Here is a 23,316-nt window from a genome sequence, read left to right as displayed (position 1 = left end):
ACACCTCCGGTCAACGAGGGTCAAGCCACGGTCAACAAAGGCAGCTTAAACGGTGTTGTGTAAGCTGTTGGGTCACGTCAATGCAACTGGTGATTTGTCCGTGTTACGCAGGTTGTGGGAGACATAATCCAACTATGGATTCAATTCCCATGACGACCAGAACCTCCAGCTCATCCACGAGGCTCATGACATGTTGCTAAACCTTTATTACGCATGACAGATTAGTTAATTTTCAGTTTCTAACTTTACGCATTAGGCAATCGTTTAGATGCCTATAAAAACTAGCGTCTGCGTACGCTTAATGTTACTTTTAGTTGCTGTGTTTTATGAACTTGTTATAATTTTAGTGCATTTCAAGACTCTGTTTTGATAGTGTTGTTCTAGCACTCTTGACTGTAATTTTCTGCATATGGAGTAATAGAAGACAGTGCTGTTCTGACGTTTTCAAATCCTTGAGTCTTCTTTGGGTTTTATGAATGGAGGGCCCCCGTTCATGACAGCCCTTGTATAGTATTTTATGTTCATATTCTTGCTATTTCCTTATTTTCCATTCAGCATTTCCTTTTCTTTGAAACATGTACAGCTTGATTCACTTTCATTGTCATTTCATTTGCAGCATTCACTTTGACTGATCAGATTTGTTTTTCTGCAGGTTTTTAACCCGGGATTGTGTGTGTGTTTGTGTATTTGCTTTATATCTAGTGGTAGTTTCAGTTGTCATATTCATAGTGCTGCCTTTTACTCTGTTTTCTAGTTTAGCTTTTAGTTTAGCTTCTCAAGTTGTATGCTAACTGATTAATGGTCTCTTTATCATAAACTGTTTATCTTTAAGAGAGCAGAATACTAATGAATTACAACTTGTTTTGAAGTAGTCTTGGCTTATATCACTAACTCTTTTTTTCCACTTGTTACACATAACCATGTATGTTGGAAGCAGAATGATGGAGAAAGGCATAGTGGTGTTATAATTTGTCATTTAGAGCTTTATCATTTCTTAGAATTATCTTTAGCTACTTCCTAATCGTGTTTTACACAGTACTATGTGTTAGAAGCAGAGAGTTAGGAAGAGATAAACATTATCATTGGTCTTTGAAGTGATTTTCTTATCTTTTTATTTGCAGCAACATGAGTAGTGACTAATGCCATTAGAAAGTGGTTCTTTGCTTTCAGCTCATTTCAAGTTATTTATTTCTTTCAAGCTTTTCCTTTTCAGCAAGTAGTTAGAAACCACCAATCACACACCCTCACTCATCTAGAATTCACCTTACACACACTATCACTCATCTGTTTATAAAATCATCACTCCATCTTAGGAAGATAAATTAACCACAAACAACACCCCAAACGACAAAAAGCTCTAAGAGGTTGCTTAAGTACATATAGTACACCTTCACTTCATCAGCTTACGAGCCCCGGGTTGACAATTAATGACATCAATTTAGGAACACTAAATTGACTAAACAGAGTTGTCATGGGCCGCCCTCCCTTGGATTTGGCCTTTGCTTTGTGCTTTGAGGGTACCTTTTCCTTGCTTCAAATTCAAAAATTTATTGTCTCGCTTCTTTTGTTTGAACTTCTTCTCAATCTTAGTAGCATTTCGGTATGTTGTGTTGAGCGAGGAGATGTCTAGGAACTCCATCTGATCCTAGATCTACTTGTGTATACAGCCACTGTACTTGAGTACCAAATGCCACTCAGAATCCTTGATACCCAACTTTGTGCGGAGGGTATGGAAAATATTTGTGAACTTTGTCACATCTTGGTCCCTTCCTTGCCGCAACGTGGTCCATTTTATGTATTTATCTTCATAGCTCCCATCACAGTAATATTGTTCCTTGAATGAATCTCATAAAGCATCCCAAGTGGGTGTGGCTGAAAACAATGAGGACTCCCTCTCGTCCTTTTGTTCATAGTAAGTTTCCCACCAATCCTTGACGTGCTGGGTGACTTTGAGAAGTGCAAAAGTAATCTATTCCCAATTGGAAAAGTCATGAACTGAAAAATATCCTTCCAACATATTCAACTATTTATCTATGATGTATGCATATATCTGGCCCTCAAATATGGGAATATCAAAGTTAACTTGTGCCTTAAAAGGAGTGGCACCTCTAGACTGGTTGTTGAATGAAGATGTGTCGCCTGTGGGTATCCGTCATAGGATCTGGGAAAATTTATCTATCATGGCATTCCTCTGTAGCTCGAGAGCTTCCTCGAGCAATATTTTGAAAGGATATCCTACCCCCTTGTCTTTATTTTCTTCTGTCATGGGAGGCCATCAGGGTTTGCGAGGTTGGTCTTGTAAACGTTCAACCAATTCAAGCCCTAACTCCCTATACCCTGACCTCATTAGGGACATGCAAAGAAAACTAGAGAAAGATAAGACCGCTCTGATACCACTGATCCAAACTTAAATAGGAACACAACAAATTATAGATATAACCATAAATACATAGATGCAGTGGAAATAATACTTCATTTCATTAATATCAAAATACTGAAATATGCTTACAAACAGAATGGAAATAAACTAGCTCGGGCAATGGTAGCTTATCTCTAAGAAGAGATGTGGCGGCTACATGCCTCTGAACTGTGTTACAATGAGGCTCAAGGGCCTATTATTTATTGAACAACAAGGGAAAACCCTAAACAATCAAAACCCTAACCCCAGGAGATGTAACACAAAGAGTTTGTGGGCCCCATTGGGGTTAGTTGGGCAGCAAAATTCCCGAGGTCGTAACTTGGTCATATTATCTTTGTTTGGCGTGTATGATACCTTGTTGAAAAGGTCTCTCCTAGTACTACAAGATTTGTGATATGTCCATGCCTACATCTACAATCCTACATCAGACCTAAAAAAACATTGTTTAGGAGGTCAAAACTACTTCGAAAGTTCAAGACTTGAAAAACTGCTAAAAATAGTAAATGCTGAAATAAACAAGGAAACAGATGAAACTGATTGGAGATCTAGGTGGAATAGGTGGGTGGCCACCAATATCCACCTGGATCACAAAGCATAGTCACCTAACACTTGTTGCTTGTACTAAATCACTATACTGAGCCTTGAACATTTCTTCCTTGCATAACAAATGGGGTACTTCTAGTTGATAGAAAGGACCTCCTCCAACCCCTTGCAAAAGAAAACTGCATAATGAAAATTCCCTCCTGCCTTCATAATGCAGTGAGAACCCTCCTGCAAAAGTAACTTTATCTTTTGTTGCTTGGCTCAATTAAATGCACAATATAGTAGTCCAGTGAGCCTTCATGAGCACATGTCATAATTCTAGTGGAATGTGAGTCCACTCCTAAGAATCCCTCAAATGTGCTAGCATAGAATGCCCTCAAGCACTGCGCATGTTGCATTTCTAGTGCCTAGTTTTGCCTCCTCTGCTGACTAGAACCCCTTACTACACCATGCCTTTTTTTGCTTGCTTCCCTAGTGCATGTTATGGTTCATGTGGACAATGGAGCCTTTCCAAGATCAATGTTGAAGAAAATTGCACTCTTCCTTAAGATTTCCTTTCAGTTACAACGCATTTCGCGATTTTAGTCAGCAAGCCATCAACCCTTTTCCACTAGACTCCCTCAATGCACAGTCATTTCCTTACCTCCTTATCACATGTCACAGTTCTAGTGCACATTCAGGACTTTCCTCAGTCACCGTGAAGCTCAACTGCAATATCACTACCTTTCTCTCCCTTGAGCCCTACAGACTGTGTAGTTTCAGTCAACAAGATCATCACACTGCCCCTTGCACTTTCTCACTGTGCTCGACCTTGAAGAGCCCATCCTCATAGTGAATTGTGCATTCCTACTAAGTAGTGGTGTCCTCCCACAATCACTATTGACCTCAAATGTGGAATGCTCGGCAAGCCCTTCCTTCTCAGTCCTTACACAGACCCATCACAAGCTGCTTATTCCATGAGCATAGTAAGGATAGAATAGATGAATTTCAGACTGATCTTGCCTTTTCATGAGTGAACTTCATTGGAATGTCTACCAAATTAACATGGAAATATGATCCTCAAGGAAGATTTCAAGGAGAAGGAACAAATAATCACTTGGAGAGAAGAGGCCCAAAGAAGAACCATCGTGAAGACATGAAGAGATCATGTAGCATGACAGAATGAAGATGTTTCATGATGACTCAGAAGGTATTGACACTAATCTAATATCCTTTGGAGGGTGAAGATGAAGTACATATCAAATCTATCATCAAGAATCAAGACATAGCAACAAAGAGAGCATCTTGGCATTGCAACACCATCATGAAGTTCCATGTCATCATTGTTAAGTCATGACATGTACAAGTGCCATCACAATGTCATATGTGTGCATGTGTCTTGTGACATGAAGTCCTATGTAATTATGTATTATCAAAAATAAAATGACAAAATGTAAAGGTGTAGAAGTCCAAGAGTCACATGTGGAATATGAAAAGTCGCATGTATACCAAAGAGTCAATAGAATTTCAAAGGTCATTTAGGAATCCAAGAGTCATGAGGGTAGCTCAAGAGTCATAAGGGGAGATGAAAGGTCATTCCTCTTGTTATAAAAGAAACCTCATAACTAAATCAAAGTGCTTTTTGGATGCTTAAATTTGTAGAGCTAGCCTTGGATTCTTAAGATTGACATAGGAGAGAAGATAATTCATTGGAGAATCAAGATGTGGCTTGATGTTCCACTATTGGAGCCAGTGTATCATCATATCAAATATGTACTTGGATATGTCACTTAATAATAAAATCTCATTGAGCCAACACATTTTCGTGCATGTATTGTGAATATTGTAAGACTACTCTTTGGATGTTTTTAGTATATGTTCATATGTACTAAAGAAATTGAACTACTTCATTGGCTTTGGTGCTTATCTTGTTGAATGCGTATTTTATTTGATTTGATGATCATTGTGTCTACATGAACTATTTTTCTAGATAACTAATGCTTCTTTTCTTGCTCTCATGCGCCTCTCTTAGGATAGTACTATTAATTTCCTTCCAAAGACTCACTCTTGTCTCCCCTCTCGTGAAGGTCTCCTTTTACACATTACAATTGGTGTTTCACAGTGTCAAATTACTTGCAGATTTCAAAGGTTATGTGCATACTCTCTTATGTTATTCATTACAACCAAGGAAAACCTTAGAGTTATGGTACTCGAGTCGATACTCCTGATGGGGCTGCTACTCTAAATGGTGTGAGATCTAATAGGGACTTCGCATTGGGTAGACCCCCTACTGTTGGATGAATCCAACACCATCAATAGATTATTATACTAGAAGGAGGGATATATGACAAGTTGTGCTTGTTGAGTCCATTTTGACCCTCTTATCTTAAAAGGCTCATTCCCAAATCATAGTCCCAAGGTGTTTTTCCAAGGAGCTTGATCTTACCATCCCTACGGAAATTGTTCATAACTTACCTCAATTCAAGTTTGATGGTGAGTGTGGATTAATTGTCCTTGAACATATGTTTTAATTTTCTCATTCTTACCTTTCTAATGGAATACATTGTAAGGATGTCATGGCCAGATTTTTCACCCTCGCATTGTAAGGTTGAGTCAAGAAATGGTGTCAGACATTACCAGCTACTTCTATCCATTCATTTGAGAAACTTGTTAAGGAGCTTCGTGAAGCCTTTGACAAGCATGATTATTAAGATGTATGTGATAGAATTGATCAGCTTAGAATGAATTCGGGTGAATCTTTAGAGGATTTCCTCAGTCGGTTTCTTCGCCTTTGTTGTGATTTTCCTGGAGAAGATCTTGACTATAATTTTATAAGAAAAAGGTTTTAGAGGCTGATTCTTCTCTCCATCAAATCTTTTGGATCTGTTTTTTTTGCGACAAAAACCCTCCAAATTTTTTGACAAAATCACTTTTGGAGCCTACATGTACTGTCGTTCCAAGTTATCTAGTGTTGACATTTTGTTTGCTTGATCATCCTTTTGTTTTACTAAGTGTCATCTCCTCCTTGTCTAAGTGTTCTAAGTGTTGTCATTTTAATCCTAGAAACACTTGTTTTATCTCTTTTAGAGATGAGAAACACTTGGTTTTTCTTGATTTAGCAAGCAAGCTTTACTAGACATGCTTTTAACTCACAAAAGCAGGGAAAAGCCAAATCTTTCTAGCAAAATTTCACTTTAAATCTAATAAGCAAGTGTTCCCCTTGAGCTAGCTCCTTCATGTTGAACAATTGTGCCCAAGTGGAATGCACTCCTTCATGTTGAGCAAGGGTGCCCTCCTTTAAGCTCACTCCTTCGACTCGAAGGAATGCACCCTCTTCAGCCTTCATGCATGCACTCTCTTGTTACATGTGGGTGCACTCCTAGAAAATAGGAGCCCCACTTCACTTCAATAACTAACTCATTTACCCAGTGACAAGTGGCAATCATGCATGGACTTATTTTATATGAGATCTCTTTATAATAAATTCAACTAATCATTATTTCACATAATCACTCTCATCCAGGTTGAGCACATAATTTGGAATTAAAGGGATCTTCATCAATCTTCTCTCCAAGTAAGTTTTGCATGTATTTTCTTTTTCTTTCCTTAGTTGAATTTTTTGTTGCTCTAGCCTTCTTTGTTGGTGTTTCAAATTATTCTTATTTTACAAGTGTTAAATTGTTGTTGCATGTTGTGACTCTTCACATTCTACAACTTTTCATATTCTAGTCATGATGGTGACAAACTCTGTAAATACATGCAAATCCTTCTTCTTAGAATTTCATCTTGTTCCATGATTTGTCTAAGTTTTTCTTGAGCCATTACATGCAAGAGTGCACTTCTAAAAATGAAGGTCTCATAGTCTTGAAATAATGAACCCAGAAAATTCTAACTTTCCTCTTGAGCACACTCCTTCGACATGATGGACTATGTCCTCCTTGAGTGCATGAGCGCACTATGAACCCACGAAGCTTAACCCATTTGTGCCTTCCCCATGTACCCTTGCGCACTCCTTGTTCCCTTGATCACATGAGATCACTAGGATGGCCTGAAGCTTCCCCTTTCATCCCTTCAGCATGCACCCTTGCACCCTCTTAGTCTTCTTGAGCACATGAGCACACCTCAAAGTCATGAATGATTTCCTTCATGCTTCGATAATGAACTATGTGCCCTTAGTCTCTCTATCTCTCTTGCATGAGCACATTAGAACACCCTAAAGCCATGAATTCCCCTTTATCACTTATTGTTGCTCTGATAGTGCATCGTCTCTTGTCCTAATGAGATTTTTGTTCCTAAGCATTGATTCTATATCATTTTTATAGGCACGTGTTCTTGGCATATCTTCGTTTCTCTTTAAAAATAGTTTGTTGAGTTATTGCTAGATAGGAGATTTTTTTTGAAGTTGATATTTATGGCCATGAGTGTGATTCCAAGTGTAGGAGTTCTAGTTACCAGTATTATAAAACTTTCATCATCAGTTGGAATGATGCCTTGTACTACCCGTCAAGTCGCATCAAAGGAAGTTTCAGAGGCTAGTACTAAAGAAGAGGTGGAGGTTGCAAAGCCTACCATTCCCATACTTACTGATACACAATGCTTCATCGACAAGTAAGTCGAGGTCACGAGGAAGCAGATCAAAGACACATTCATGCAAGAGAAGTTCCCTGAAGATCTGGAATACAACGAAGTTTATATTAACATAAAGAGGTCCAAGATCCACAAGATTGCATGCAATTTCCCAGTCTTGCCTTATGCAGAGGTAATTGGGTGGATCTTATCTCATATGGATGATTCATAGTTGGTGCTTTGCAGTGAAAGCGATAGTAATATTTCCACCTATCATGGAGAAGACATGCATACCTATTACAAGATGTTGAAACCAACAAAATATGTCAACAACAGATCGTACACCATATGGGTCAATCTCGATACAAGTGAAATAATCAAGTATTAGTGTTGTGAGCCTGCCAAATTCCGACACTACCCTATTGTAGTTTATCCAACTATGATCTTAAGATATGTGTATCAGTATTTGATTGCTACGTGTTGTAGACTACATGAGTGAAAGAATGCATAAGTGTTTGATGATATGTGGATGTTCATGCTCAATATGGTTGTCACTCAAGGCATGATTCTCAATTCGGTAAATATCATTTCTTTTGAGTTGCAACGACACGTTAGTCATGCCAAAGCAACTATAAGAGAAAATCAGGCACCGGATTTTTACATGTCATATCTTTTGGATGGGATCTTCACCTGGTATGCATTTCTAGGGATGTATTGGAACTGGACCCCGTAGGATAAGTTTATGGTCTATGATCGTTGCAGTGTGTTGTCAAAATATAGTATTAGAGGAGCATATGACAAATTGGTAGAGAATTTCTTTGCGCTAATATTTTACATGATCAATGAGACCGACCCTCCTTGTATGGTTGACATCTCCCCATGTCATGGCACGTTACGTGACTGACAAGGTGGTCCCGCAAGAAGTTCCCTATCAGTTAAATAACATATTGTCAGGACAGTTGCATAGGAGAAAGAAGGCTCCCTGGCCCACTTTACCTTTGAGAATATGGTTGTATACCTCAAAATCCTCAAGGCAGACGATGTTGAAATTGAAGAAATCAACTGATTTCACTTTGGAGTTAGGAGCTTTCATCGATATGATCCCAGGAAAGTGTGTAGGGCACATTGTGACAAGATAGGTTATACCTGGGCATATGTACCAATGATTACTTAAGAGGATGAAAAGGTGAAGAATTGTTACAATACAAAATATAAAGAATACCCAGGAATCGAAGTTGGTCCCTTTGAAGCCCTACAGACTCAAGATATGCAGATGCAAGAGGAACCAAAAGCAGTAGCAGTTCAAGAAAGCACTCCAGCTATTAGGAAGAGGAGCAATCGTGATCAAGCAGCAGAAAATAATAGAAATTGGAAGGTTGTGTTATGAAACCAGCTCACAAAAAGATAGAAAAGATAGATCAATGCCTTATAATTCAGCTTCTTCGAGGGGGAAACCTCCTTTACATTACACAAATGAACAATTCTTGGATGATTCAAATGACAAAACCTCCTTTCTATATATAGGAGTCTAAGGGGTCACAATATAACCAAGCTGACCTAACAATAATAATATAAAGGCACAATAATAACAATATGGGGACAATAGGGGGCACAACAATATTAATAAGGGATACAACGACAATAGTAATGGGGGAATCACTATTATTATAGGGACCTAACATGCCCCTCTCCTTCAAAAACGTGTTGTCCTCAATGCTTGAGTAGTTTTGGATGCTTCTATATAAAATTATCATCCTCTCATGTGGAATCTTCAACAGATAAGTTCTTCCACTTGATGAGATACTCCGAAATTGATCGATTTCGTAGCTGTCAAGTTCTTGTTTTTGTGACTGCTTCTGGTTCCCATATAATTTTTCCTTCCTCGTCAAGTTCTGGCAATATTGTTTGAACTAGGAGCTTGTCACCTATAACCTTCTTTAAACATGAAACATGGAAAACTTGGTGCACTCGAGATGCTGCAAGAAGCTCCAATTTGTATGCCATAGTACCAATCTTTTGCAACACCTTGTACGGACCATAATACTTTGGTGATAATTTATTATCCTTCTTAGCTTGCTTGAGGGACATTTGTTTATATGGTTGTAACCGTAGGAATACCCAGTCACCTACATCAAAACTTCTTTCGTTGTGATGTTGATCTGCCTGTTGTTTCATTCTATTCTGTGCCAATGTGAGGTTATCTTTTAAGAGTTAGAGAACTTGTTGTTGATGCTCGATCTGATGTTCCACTGATTGAACCTTAGAATTTTCTCTTAAATATGATGTGATGAATGGTGGTTGATATCCATAAAGTGCCATAAATGGGGTCATTTTTGCTACAGTATGGAAGGAAGTGTTATACCCCCATTCAGCCAGAGGCAACCATTTGATTGTGTATGTTTATCAGATACAAAGCAACGAAGATATCATTCCAAACATTTGTTTACTATCTTAGTTTTCCCATCAGATTGAGGATGATAAGATGAGCTATGAGCTAATTGAGTACCAAGACAAGAAAATAATTTTGTCCAAAAATTTCCAGTGAAAATGGGATCTCTGTCACTTACAATAATCTTTGGGTTTCCATGTAGCTTTTGAATTGTTTCCATAAATGCAGTAGAAATTGTATTGGCTTTAAATGGATGTGATAATGCACAAAAGTGTGCATACATGGTAAGTCTGTCAACTACCACCATGATGACACTCTTTCCTTCAGACTTGCGTAAACCTGTGATAAAATCCATTGAAACCTCCTCCCAACGTTGGCTTGGAATGGATAAAGGTTGTAATAGACCTGGGGTCTTAATTGTTTCAACTTTATTTTGTTGTCAAATCAAACATTCTGCCACAAACTTTTGAATATCCGATTTAAGGCCATCCCAAAAAATTCTTTCTTAACCCTGTGGTAAGTTTTTAAAAATCTTGAGTGCCCTCCTAAGGGAGAAGTGTGCAATTCCATAAGAATCTTTTGTTTGAGTTGGGAATTCTTACAGAGGTATAAGCGATCTTTGTACCATAACGAATCATTTTTCTAGCTAAATGTATAAGATGTACTGGAATCTTGTTGTAACTTTCGAATAAGTGCCCACACTTCTTCGTCATTCTTCCATTCCTCCCTTGCTTCGTTTATCCAATCTGGTTGGATAATAGAAATGGCGCACAATAATGCTTCCACATCCTCATCCTTTCTTGAGAGTGCATCTGCCACAACATTTTTCTTCCCTTTTTTGTAGATGATTTCAAAGTCATAACCCAACATCTTTGTGATCCAATTTTTCTTTCTCTTCAGAAGATAATCTTTGTTTTGAAAAGTATTTAAGACTACCATGATACATTTTTACCTTGAAGTGTCTTCCCATTAGGTAGGGTCGCCATTTCTTAAGTGCATGTAGTATTGCCAACATTTCCTTCTCATAAATAGCTTTGTGTAAATACTTTCCCTTGTGTTAGCACTTGAAATTTCACCTCAGGCTGAGAAAGGTAAACCCCAAGGCTACATCAAACCATTCAGCCTCGTAGCTAGCCCTACGGGGCAGGAGAAGGCTGTCTCCGGTCAATCTCGGCAGATCTTCAATGGGATGAGATGACCAACAAGGTAACACTGATATTAGGCTAGTAAACTGATTTAAAAGCTTGATTTGGGATTTTTAATTAAATAACGGGGTTTTTCTGGGCTGCATGGGCAAAATCACAGCTTGAAACAGAGGAATATAATGAACAACACAGGTTATCGACTAAGGCAAGGTAGGCAAGAAATTTAGCATCAAATCTAGATTTTAAATAGGATGGCAAGACTGGTGAGGAGCTAAGGAGGGCAAACAATAACTTTGAATCCTCCTTAAACAGTAGAAAACATTAAACATGAACAAACTTATAGGCAGAGCATGGCAGGCATGAATTCTTACCTAAACACTTCATTTGTTCAATTAGAAATGATCATGTAGTGAAATGAAACATAACAGATTACATATGAAACAAGAGAAAAACTTATGCTAAATTATCATACCACAGGGATCTCAGAAGTTAGAGCTGTGAAGTTTCATTAAAAATCCCTCTGTCAAAGACTGTACAATGGAGCTCAATTCTCCTCCAACGCTCAGAATTTTCTCCTCTCTAACTCTCTACAAATGAAATTTTTTTAATATATGAAATAAACACCGCTGGGGGAAAACAAATCGACCCCAAGACCAGGAATTTGTTTTTATCATTATTAATAAATAAACTAACAAAAAACAATCAACTCTTATGAAAATAGAAAAGCGCTCCTTCCTTTACTCGAACTGTTGAAAACTGATGAAGCGGTGGCATTACAGGTGTCACTCCCATTTACTGAAGATAAACACAGGCAATCGAATCTTGCATGCCACTTTGCAAACTGCGCCCCAAATCTCCGGAAATGCGTTGGTCATTTTACCGAAATTAGGAAAGGATCTTGATGATCTGGAGTAAATCTACCGCATATATTTGAAGACGAATTGAATGCCGGAGTATTTGCAATTGACTGCCACATCACAGAATCCAGACCCCCCTACAATCTTTCTTATCCAATAATGATGGGCATATCTGTTTGAAGATGCCAATGAGCCGCTGATGATATTGCTTTCTCATGAGACTTCGTATACAGGGTAAGGTCACGAAGTAAATCCTCAGTCATCAATAATGGCATTCGTAGACAGATTTCCCTTACAATATTTAAACCAACAGCAATCATCTCAATACGAGCTCGATGATTCACCAACTGCTTTAGTGATGTTTCAACTGCATCAGGTGGCACCATATCATGACAGGCCTGGACTGCTGCTTCCTAAGGCCGAACATATTTCCCAATCAAGATTTTCTGAATTTACACACTGTTGCTTTTTTTTTTTATGCTACGCATAACAAGCTGTAGTTTGGCTTTTTGTTTTTCTTCAAATCTCCTTACGCACAATCTCATATATCAAACTTTTCACGGAAGGACCCTGTTTCATATTTAATCTCGAAATGTTGCCAACAACATCAGCCTTCACAAGAGCCATAGCAGCGCCAAACTTGTCAATGACTAGTAACACAAGCTTGCAGGCATCCAAGAATGGCTTCGTCTGTATATCACCATCGGCAGACTTCACGTGAGGTATGGCCTCCAAACAAGGAGTAAAAGTAGTCTTCTCCTTATTTGTCTCACAGAGGGACAAAATGTCAAGAACAAACTTCGTTTTCACTCCATCATTTGGATTTGTATTAACATTGTTAAGAGTAATCCCAATATTAGTCACGTCGAGCTCTAATCATCCTGAAGGATTCTCTCCTTCAGGGAAGGATGTATGCCGACTGCTGAAGACATTATATCTATAGTAATTCTATTTCCCACCAAGTGTTATACCTTGCTCATTCTCCTCTCTATTTATCATTTAGATTCAACATTACAGTGAAATCAACAAGTCCAGGCAAATCTTCGAGTACATCTACTTTATAATAATGGACAAATAATAATGTTAGTTCTTGGAGATCACCTCAGTGCTACTTTGTAGAGCATAACCCAGTACTTCAGAGAAGATTCTCTCCACCGTATCTTGAACATTCCCTCGGTACATTAATTTCAGATATTTTTCCGTTGTAGTAATAATACTGATCAGCCAACCGAAGAATGCTTGAAAAAAGTTCAAATCTAAAATATTAGGCCTTACCAGCCTCAAAAGATTGAGGAGTTCCTTAAAATTGTTCTGAAAAAGGGTGCTGTCATTTGATTTTCTGACTTTTCACAAACTATACTTGAGAACTATGAATAACTTACAAGGAGAATACTCTTCTTCTCTTTCCATTCTCTCAACGTCTGAAGCTGGTTATATCTCAACGTTTCTGCCTTATTCGCTATCTCATATAAATTATGAACAGGAATTTCCTCCATGCCCCATTTTTAAACTCTTTCAACCATGAACCCAAAATGCTTTTGAGAGATACAATCAGTGGTCTTTCTTCTGGGTACTTGGTCAAAAAGCTTTGAATAAAGCTTATCATAAGGAAGGTCTTCCCTGTTCCTGATGCATGTGCCAAAATGCAACCACCAGGTTCTTCCATTTTACTCTCATCCCACAGTTTCCTGCAAAAGCCATCTCCAACAGAGATACAACTATAGCCCCATCACTAATGTCATGACCAGCTGAAACAAGATTCTCTGCAACCAGGTCCTGGACTGCATTGAAGAATCTCTTGAGATCTGAAACATCATCAAGGTCTGGGCAAACGTCACCAATCTGATAAAAAACATGAGCAAGGGCAGAACCACCTAAACGGTGTTTTCCTTTAGCCAAATCAACATGAAGTAAAACTCCATCATCTCCCAGCTTCAAGTCTGGTGTAACAGTCTTTGAAATATCTGGACAAGTCACATAAGCATTGATTACTAGATTCCCAGGAGCTTTGACAGTCTCTCCTGCAGCTTGTGCTACCATAGAAAGGCTGTCTTTGCCACCATCTATTGCTATCCCAAGTTCTATCATTGTATCCCGAACCAGGAACTCAGCTTCCTCTGATTTTTTTTTTTGACTGCCCAAATTAGAAATATGTTTCTTGGTAAACCAAACTGGCTCTGTTCAACACGATGAAGAAGGTCTCGCAAGATAGCCACAAATGGTGAAATTCCAATGCCACCAGCAACCAGAATCAGATTACCATAACTTAAGTGATAATCTACCTCATGCCCATAAGGACCTTCAACTGAAGCATTCAATTTAAAAGGACATCGAACTGCTAACTGTTGTTGTGTTTGTTCCCCGATCATTGAAACAATATTTTTTCAGTTCGTGTGTCCATTTTCCAAGAGGGTTGATAAGAATGTATAAATGATGTCTGCCATCATATGGGCTGGATGACACACGAAATTGATGCCATTGTAGCCAAGATAAATTTCTTATTTGGATAAAGACAAAACTCAACGCATGGTAGCACAAACCTGGTGGCTTTTACATAACCAATTCGATTTTTCCACATGGAAGGCACTTTGCCAACAGCAAATCAACATCTCTTCGAGATTGACAGAAAAAGATCCCTCCTACTACTGTGGCGAATAGATAGTCTCCCACATGTAACGCTAAGAACACTATGAAGAGTATGTATAATTGATGTGTGTAGAAAAAGAGTTCGAAGTAGTGTTGTCGTACAAAGTGCAATGAAGTCACCCACATGGCCAACCCAGCGCAAAGGCTTATCTCCCCTGGGAGATTTGCAATATTATCCCGTTGCCACCGAACCACCTAAAACATAGCATTAAGAATGCCCGTGAAGTTATCCGTGGGACAAAACCAGAAGGTTATCTTTTTCAATCTGGGGAAGAACCGCAAGGAATTCATTCTTCTGATAAATAAACAGCAGGGCATTCCCAACGCTAACACAATCAGTCAATTCAATAGCTGTGACAATGAAGTTTGTTCGGGATTTCCAGTGAGACTTCTCCAAATAGCTTTTTGCCTCTGATTGCTTATGCTGTTTTGAATTGTGCTTGTGCAGGGATAAGAGCTTGAAGTCGCTGCTAGTTGAAGAGCTGAAGAACAAATTACATAATCTAAAAAAGCAACATTTAAATGATTTCTTCTTCAAAACCCTGTTTTGAAGAAGAATCAATCTCTGACATGAGATGGAGTCTAACATCGGCTCCACTTGGGATGGCAGCTGCCGCTCCGTGGAGGTGCCAAGAACCACAGAACTTTGGGAGAGCAGACAGTGCCTTTACCCATTGGGCAATGGAGTCATCATCAACACAACTCTTGACTTATTTTCAAACTGAAACTAAACTCAAACAATCTTCAAGGAAACTAAAACAAGATGCTGCCCTTATGGCTGCTTATTTATTTACATAATCTACTCTACTCTGCTGTACAAACACTAGATCAGGTAATACTAAAATGCCAAATTAACCATTCAAGTAAGCCTGAGATTGATGTCGCTTGAGAATGCTGCCACGAAGTCACAGATGCAATTGCTGGCAGCCCTTCATGCACGTACTGAACCTGATCACGGAAAAGACAATCTGATATGTCAATCAAACTGAAAAACATGTCCATATATGCCGCAATAGGATCACGGAAGCCAGACTCTGTTGGCTGCCCCAACTCTGCAATACATACTTCCAGTTGCACATTGTCAATGTAAACAATTGTAGGCAATCCTATGATATCTTGTTTCGAATCAGGAAGGATTTCCAAGAACTTTTTAGGGTCTTGGAAATCATATGACTGAATCTGCTCATCGAGATACTAAATCTCCTTTTCAACTCTTTCAACGATTAACTCACAAAATCTAGTTTTGCTTTCAAGATGAAGTTTCGGAGATTTCAAACATTGAAGGAAAATACTGAAAAATTCTTCATTAATTTCAATATCTACTAACCACTCTCTGACTCCGTTTAGAGCTTCACGAAGTGCAGGGTCTGCCACATACCCTACCATTGCATGAACAGATCAGCATGCGTTGGAATGTCTGGATCGAGTTGGAGTCGCCAGGTGAATGGTTCAGCCTGCATAAGTGTCTGACTGTTGTCCACCATCAGCATCAGATCTGCACCTTGATTGCATGTACTGGGACAAGACAAAAAACAAGTCGAATGTTCTTCCCCAATATGGTCGCCAGTATGTTAACACTTGAAATTTCACCTCAGGCTGAGAAAGGTAAACCCCAAGGTTACATCAAACCATTCAGCCTCATAGCTAGCCCTACGGGGCAGGAGAAGGCTCTCTCCGGTCAATCTCGGCAGATCTTCAATGGGATGAGATGACCAACAAGGTAACACTGATATTAGGCTAGTAAACTGATTTAAAAGGTTGATTTGGGATTTTTAATTAAATAACGGGGTTTTTCTGGGTTGCATGGGTAAAATCACAGCTTGAAACAGAGGAATATAATGAACAACACAGGTTATCGACTAAGGCAAGGTAGGCAAGAAATTTAGCATCAAATCTAGATTTTAAATGGGATGGCAAGACTGGTGAGGAGCTAAGGAGGGCAAACAATAACTTTGAATCCTCCTTAAACAGTAGAAAACATTAAACATGAACAAACTTATAGGCAGAGCATGGCAGGCATGAATTCTTACCTAAACACTTCATTTGTTCAGTTAGAAATGATCATGTAGTGAAATGAAACATAACAGATTACATATGAAACAAGAGAAAAACTTATGCTAAATTATCATACCACAGGGATCTCAGAAGTCAGAGCTGTGAAGTTTCATTAAAAATCCCTCTGTCAAAGACTGTACAATGGAGCTCAATTCTCCTCTAACTCTCTACAAATGAAATTTTTTTAATATATGAAATAAACACCGCTGGGGGAAAACAAATCGACCCCAAGACCAGGAATTTGTTTTTATCATTATTAATAAATAAACTAACAGAAAACAATCAGCTCTTATGAAAATAGAAAAGCGCTCCTTCCTTTACTCGAACTGTTGAAAACTGATGAAGCGGTGGCATTACAGGTGTCACTCCCATTTACTGAAGATAAACACATGCAATCAAATCTTGCATGCCACTTTGCAAACTGCGCCCCAAATCTCCGGAAATGCGTTGGTCATTTTACCGAAATTAGGAAAGGATCTTGATGATCTGGAGTAAATCCACCGCATATATTTGAAGACGGATTGAATGTCAGAGTATTTGCAATTGACTGCCACATCACAGAATCCAGACCCCCCTACAATCTTTCTTATCCAATAATGATGGGCATATCTGTTTGAAGATGCCAATGAGCCGCTGATGATATTGCTTTCTCATGAGACTTCGTATACAGGGTAAGGTCACGAAGTAAATCCTCAGTCATCAACAATGGCATTCGTAGACAGATTTCCCTTACAATATTTAAACCAACAGCAATCATCTCAGTACGAGCTCGATCATGTACAAATTGATTCACCAACTGCTTTAGTGATGTTTCAACTGCATCAGGAGGCACCATATCATGACAGGCCTGGACTGCTGCTTCCTAAGGCCGAACATATTTCCCAATCAAGATTTTCTGAATTTACACGCTGTTGCTTTTTTATGCTACGCATAACAAGCTGTAGTTTGGCTTTTTGTTTTTCTTCAAATCTCCTTACGCACAATCTCATATATCAAACCTTTCACGGAAGGATCCTGTTTCATATTTAATCTCGAAATGTTGCCAACAACATCAGCCTTCACAAGTGCCATAGCAGCGCCAAACTTGTCAATGACTAGTAACACAAGCTTGCAGGCATCCAAGAATGGCTTCGTCTGTATATCACCATCGGCAGACTTCACATGAGGTATGGCTTCCAAACAAGGAGTAAAATTAGTCTTCTCCTTATTTGTCTCACAGAGGGACAAAATGTCAAGAACAAACTTCGTTTTCACTCCATCATTTGGATCTGTATTAACATTGTTAAGAGTAATCCCAATATTAGTCACGTCGGGCTCCAATCATCCTGAAGGATTCTCTCCTTCAGGTGAAGGATGTATGCAGACTGCTGAAGACATTATATCTCTAGTCATTCTATTTCCCACCAAGTGTTGTACCTTGCTCAATGCTCCTCTCTGTTTATCATTTAGATTCAACATTACAGTGAAATCAACAAGTCCAGGCAAATCTTCAAGTACATCTCCTTTATAATAATGGACAAATAATAATGTTAGTTCTTGGAGATCACCTCAGTGCTACTTTGTAGAGCATAACCCAGTACTTCAGAGAAGATTCTCTCCACCGTATCTTGAACATGCCCTCGGTACATTAATTTCAAATATTTTTCCGTTGTAGTAATAATACTGATCAGCCAACCGAAGAATGCTTGAAAAGAGTTCAAATCTAAAATATTAGGCCTTACCAGCCTCAAAAGATTGAGGAGTTCCTTAAAATTGTTCTGAAAAAGGGTGTCGTCATTTGATTTTCTAACTTTTCACAAACTATACTTGAGAACTATGAATAACTTACAAGGAGAATACTCTTTTTCTCTTTCCATTCTCTCAACGTCTGAAGCTGGTTATATCTCAACGTTTCTGCCTTATTCGCTATCTCATATAAATTATGAACAGGAATTTCCTCCACGCCCCATTTTTTAAACTCTTTCAACCATGAACCCAAAATGATTTTGAGAGATACAATCAGTGGTCTTTCTTCTGGGTACTTGGTCAAAAAGCTTTGAATAAAGCTTATCATAAGGAAGGTCTTCCCTGTTCCTGATGCATGTGCCAAAATGAAACCACCAGGTTCTTCCATTTTACTCTCATCCCACAGTTTCCTGCAAAAGCCATCTCCAACAGAGATACAACTATAGCCCCATCACTGATGTCATGACCAACTGAAACAAGATCCTCTGCAACCAGGTCCTGGACTGCATTGAAGAATCTCTTAAGATCTGAAACATCATCAAGGTCTGGGCAAACGTCACCAATCTGATAAAAAACATGAGCAAGGGCAGAACCACCTAAACGGTGTTTTCCTTTAGCCAAATCAACATGAAGTAAAACTCCATCATCTCCCAGCTTCAAGTCTGGTGTAACAGTCTTTGAAATATCTGGACAAGTCACATAAGCACTAATTACTAGATTCCCAGGAGCTTTGACAGCCTCTCCTGCAGCTTGTGCTGCCATAGAAAGGTTGTCTTTGCCACCATCTATTGCTATCCCAAGTTCTATCATTGTATCCCGAACCAGGAACTCAGCTTCCTCTGATTTTTTTTTTGACTGCCCAAATCAGAAATATGTTTCTTGGTAAACCAAACTGGCTCTGTTCAATACGATGAAGAAGGTCTCGCAAGATAGCCACAAATGGTGAAATTCCAATGCCACCAGCAACCAGAATCATATTACCATAACTTAAGTGATAATCTACCTCATGCCCATAAGGACCTTCAACTGAAGCATTCAATTTAAAAGGACATCGAACTGCTAACTGTTGTTGTGTTTGTTCCCCGATCATTGAAACAATATTTTTCAGTTCGTGTGTCCATTTTCCAAGAGGGTTGATAAGAATTGATAAATGATGTCTGCCATCATATGGGCTGGATGACACACTAAATTGATGCCATTGTAGCCAAGATAAATTTCTTATTTGGATAAAGACAAAACTCAGCGCATGGTAGCACAAACCTGGTGGCTTTTATATAACCAATTCGATTTTTCCACATGGAAGGCACTTTGCCAACAGCAAATCAACATCTCTTCGAGATTGACAGAATCTAAGAAACCGGTCAACTATGAAGAAAAAGATCCCTCCTGCTGCTGTGGCGAATAGATAGTCTCCCACATGTAACGCTAAGAACACTATGAAGAGTATGTATAATTGATGTGTGTAGAAAAAGAGTTCGAAGTAGTGCTGTCGTACAAAGCGCAATGAAGTCACCCACATGGCCAACCCAGCGCAAAGGCTTATCTCCCCTGGGAGATTTGCAATATTATCCCGTTGCCACCGAACCACCTGAAACATAGCATTCAAGAATGCCCGTGAAGTTATCCGTGGGACAAAACCAAAAGGTTATTTTTTTCAATCTGGGGAAGAACCGCAAGGAATTCATTCTTCTGATAAATAAACAGCAGGGCATTCCCAACGCTAACACAATCAGTCAATTCAATAGTTGTGACAATGAAGTTTGTTCGGGATTTCCAGTGAGACTTCTCCAAATAGATTTTTGCCTCTGATTGCTGATGCTGTTTTGAATTGTGCTTGTGCAGGGATAAGAGCTTGAAGTCACTGCTAGTTGAAGAGCTGAAGAACAAATTACATAATCTAAAAAAGCAACATTTAAATGATTTCTTCTTCAAAACCATGTTTTGAAGAAGAATCAATCTCTGACATGAGACGGAGTCTAACACCTTGATTGGACAACTTTGAAAGCAATGGGTCTTTCATCTTGCATTAAAACAGCACCAATTCCATTTCCTGAAGCATCACATTCCACAATAAAGGTTTTTGTGAAGTCTAGTGTAGCTAAGACCGGTGCTTGGCACATTGCCTCTTTAAGATGTTCAAAGGCCTTTGTTGCTTCTGGAGTCCATGAAAATGCATCTTTCTTTAATAATGTTGTTAGCGGTGCTGCTATTCTCCCATAATTCTTAACAAACTTGCGATAATACCCTGTCAACCCGAGAAATCCTCGCAGATGCTTTATGGATGTGGGGATTTTCCATTCCTTAATGGCTTTAATTTTGCTAGGGTCTACCTTAACACCTTCATGAGATACAATATGACCTAGATATTCCACCTCTTGTACTCCAAAGAACATTTGGAGCTTTTTGCATATAATTGTTTCTCCTTCAATAGTTTGAGCACCCTGTCAACATGTTCAACATGATCCTTCCAAGACTTGATGTAGATTAGTATATCATCAAAAAATACTAACACAAATTTTCTAAGGAAGGGTTTGAAAATGGAATTCATCAAACCTTGAAATGTATAAGGTGCATTGGTAAGGCCAAAAGGCATGACCAAAAATTCATAATGACCCTCATGAGTTCTAAATGTTGTTTTCGGAATGTCTTCAGTCTTCATTCTGATTTGATGATATCCTGAATGAAGATCCAACTTGGTGAAGTAAATTGATCCATGCAATTCATCCAATAATTCATCAATGACAAGAATGGGAAATTTATCTTTAATAGTGAGCTTGTTGAGCTCCTTATAATATGGACACATGCGCCAAGATCCATCCTTCTTGTGCACCAATACTACTGGAGTAGAGAAAGAACTTTGACTACGTTGAATTATACCAACCTCTAGCATTTCTGCAACCATACGTTCAATTTCACTCTTTTGGGCATAGGGATATCTGTAAGGCTTGATGTTTGGAGGAACACTTCCTGGAATCAAATGAATAGTGTGATCATGATCATGAATAAGTGGGAGACCTTTGGGAGTCTCAAATACCATGGAATGATTGTCCAAGACTTTTTGGAGATCTGGAGAAATAGATGATTTCGATGTGGAAACATATAGTGAACATAATTGTGCAATTACACCTTGTTGTTCTTTCTTTAGAAGCTTTGTCATACTGTGAGAGCTGATTATCTTTCCCGATTTCCCTGCAATACCCCTTAATTCAACTTCCTTTCCTTCCGCAGAAAATTTCATGAAAGTTCTTGAAAATTAAAAGCTATTGTACCCAAGAATTGTAGCCATTGGACTCCTAGTACAACATCAACACCACCTATTGGAATGGAAATCATTAAGCTAGTCAATACATATTCTCCCATGGATAGCTTGATATTATGGTACTTTGTAGAATAATTTATGGTTCCTCCACTTGCAACCATCACTTGACACTCTGGTGCTGGATATAAGAAGCAATTCAATTCTTTTGCTATCTTACAATGAATAAAATTGTGGGTACTTCCTGAATCAATCAACACTATTACCTTTTTCTTCTTGATATGTCCTTCTATCATGATAGTTTGAGGGGTGGTAATTCTAGCCAATGCATTACAAGATATGGTCAGATTCATTTCTTCTTTATCTAGGGTTTGTTCCTGGAGTATATCCTCTTCTTTTGAAATTTCTTGTTCCTTTTCTTCCTCCTCTTCACAATCTATGTAGAATGATTTCTTCTCAGCACACTTATGACCTTTAGTGTATTTTCTATCATGACTGTAACAAAGCCCTTTTGCTCTTTTTTCTTCCAATTGTTGTGGTGTAAACCTTGTAGGTTTTGGAAGGCAAGGGGCAAATTTTTTTCCATATTTATAGTTGTGAGTGGTAGGCTTCCTAGTTTCCATAATTTTGCTTTCCATTTTTCTTGCTAACTTGAATGTCTTCTCCAATGAATCAGGTTCCCAAAGGCGAACCTCATGTTGGATATTATCCTTCAAAGTACCTATGAACACATCAATCCTATGCTCCTCTGGAATATCTTTTACCCTTATGTTAAATTTTTGGAAGTCCTCAATGTGCTCCATCATTGAACCCTTTTGTTTGAGATTTATCAATTGGCTAAAAAAAGTGTTGCTTTTTGTATCCTCATAATGTGTTGTCATTTCTTCCTTAAAAATTGCCTAAGTGACAATTTGTTTACGAGAGCAAAGCCATCGATACCATATAAACTAATTTGGTTCCAAATATAAAGTTGCAATACGTACCTTTTGTGTGTTTTGCACATTATGGAGATCGAAAAATTGCTCCATCTGTAGTATCCATGTTCTGGGATCCTTGCAATCAAACTTCCTCATATCGATCTTTGGAACATGGTGGTTCTTTGATCCAACGTTAGAGTCTATGAAATCATGATTAACATTTATTTTGTTTTCATCATGAGTTTCCTTTACTACCCTTTTGCCATTAGTAATCATTTCTTGTAGAAACTTTGTCAAATCTGTCTTCAAATCTTCCATGCTTGTCTTCAAATATGCCTTCAAATCTATCTTCAAATCGTCCATCTTAGCTTCCACATCATTCATCTTAGCTTCTACGCCTTTCTTTAAACCATCCATCTTAGCTTCCATGCCTTTTTGTAAACCATTCATCTTAGCTTCCACACCATACATCTTAGCTTCTACATCTTTCTTTAAACCATCCATCTTAGATTCTATTACTTTTTGCGCAAGTGATATTTGTTGCACTTGGTGTCGTAATTTTGATATATCATGTTGCATTTCTTCCTCTTCTTCATGAGTCATGATAAAGCTTTCAGGTTGCTTACTAGGTGTTTCCATTTTCTTTCTTTGGGGCATCAATTACCGATAATAATGCTTCACTATGCCCTTTGAATTCTTTCAAACCAAGCTTATGCAAAAATTTAAAAAATCTACACACCTTTTTTCACTTTGTAGGAGCTCGATATTGCATCTGATGTATCTCTGTAATTTCAGATCTTCCAGTTCTGAAATTGCAAC

General features: G+C 38.5%; 2 pseudogenes; both read right to left on the bottom strand.

The window, feature by feature from the left end:
- Positions 1-13,500: 13,500 nt before the first annotated feature.
- LOC149150240 (putative phosphoribosylformylglycinamidine synthase, chloroplastic/mitochondrial pseudogene) lies at positions 13,501-13,986 on the bottom strand (annotated as a pseudogene).
- Positions 13,987-19,153: 5,167 nt separating this feature from the next.
- On the bottom strand, positions 19,154-19,921 carry LOC149150239 (ferric reduction oxidase 6-like; annotated as a pseudogene).
- Positions 19,922-23,316: the final 3,395 nt, after the last annotated feature.

The sequence above is a fragment of the Pinus tabuliformis genome, chromosome 9 (assembly GCF_031772625.1).
Source record: "Pinus tabuliformis cultivar Carrire ecotype Pingquan chromosome 9, CPIR1, whole genome shotgun sequence".
In the NCBI taxonomy this organism is placed as follows: domain Eukaryota; kingdom Viridiplantae; phylum Streptophyta; class Pinopsida; order Pinales; family Pinaceae; genus Pinus; species Pinus tabuliformis.
This window is presented reverse-complemented; position numbering and strand designations above follow the sequence as displayed.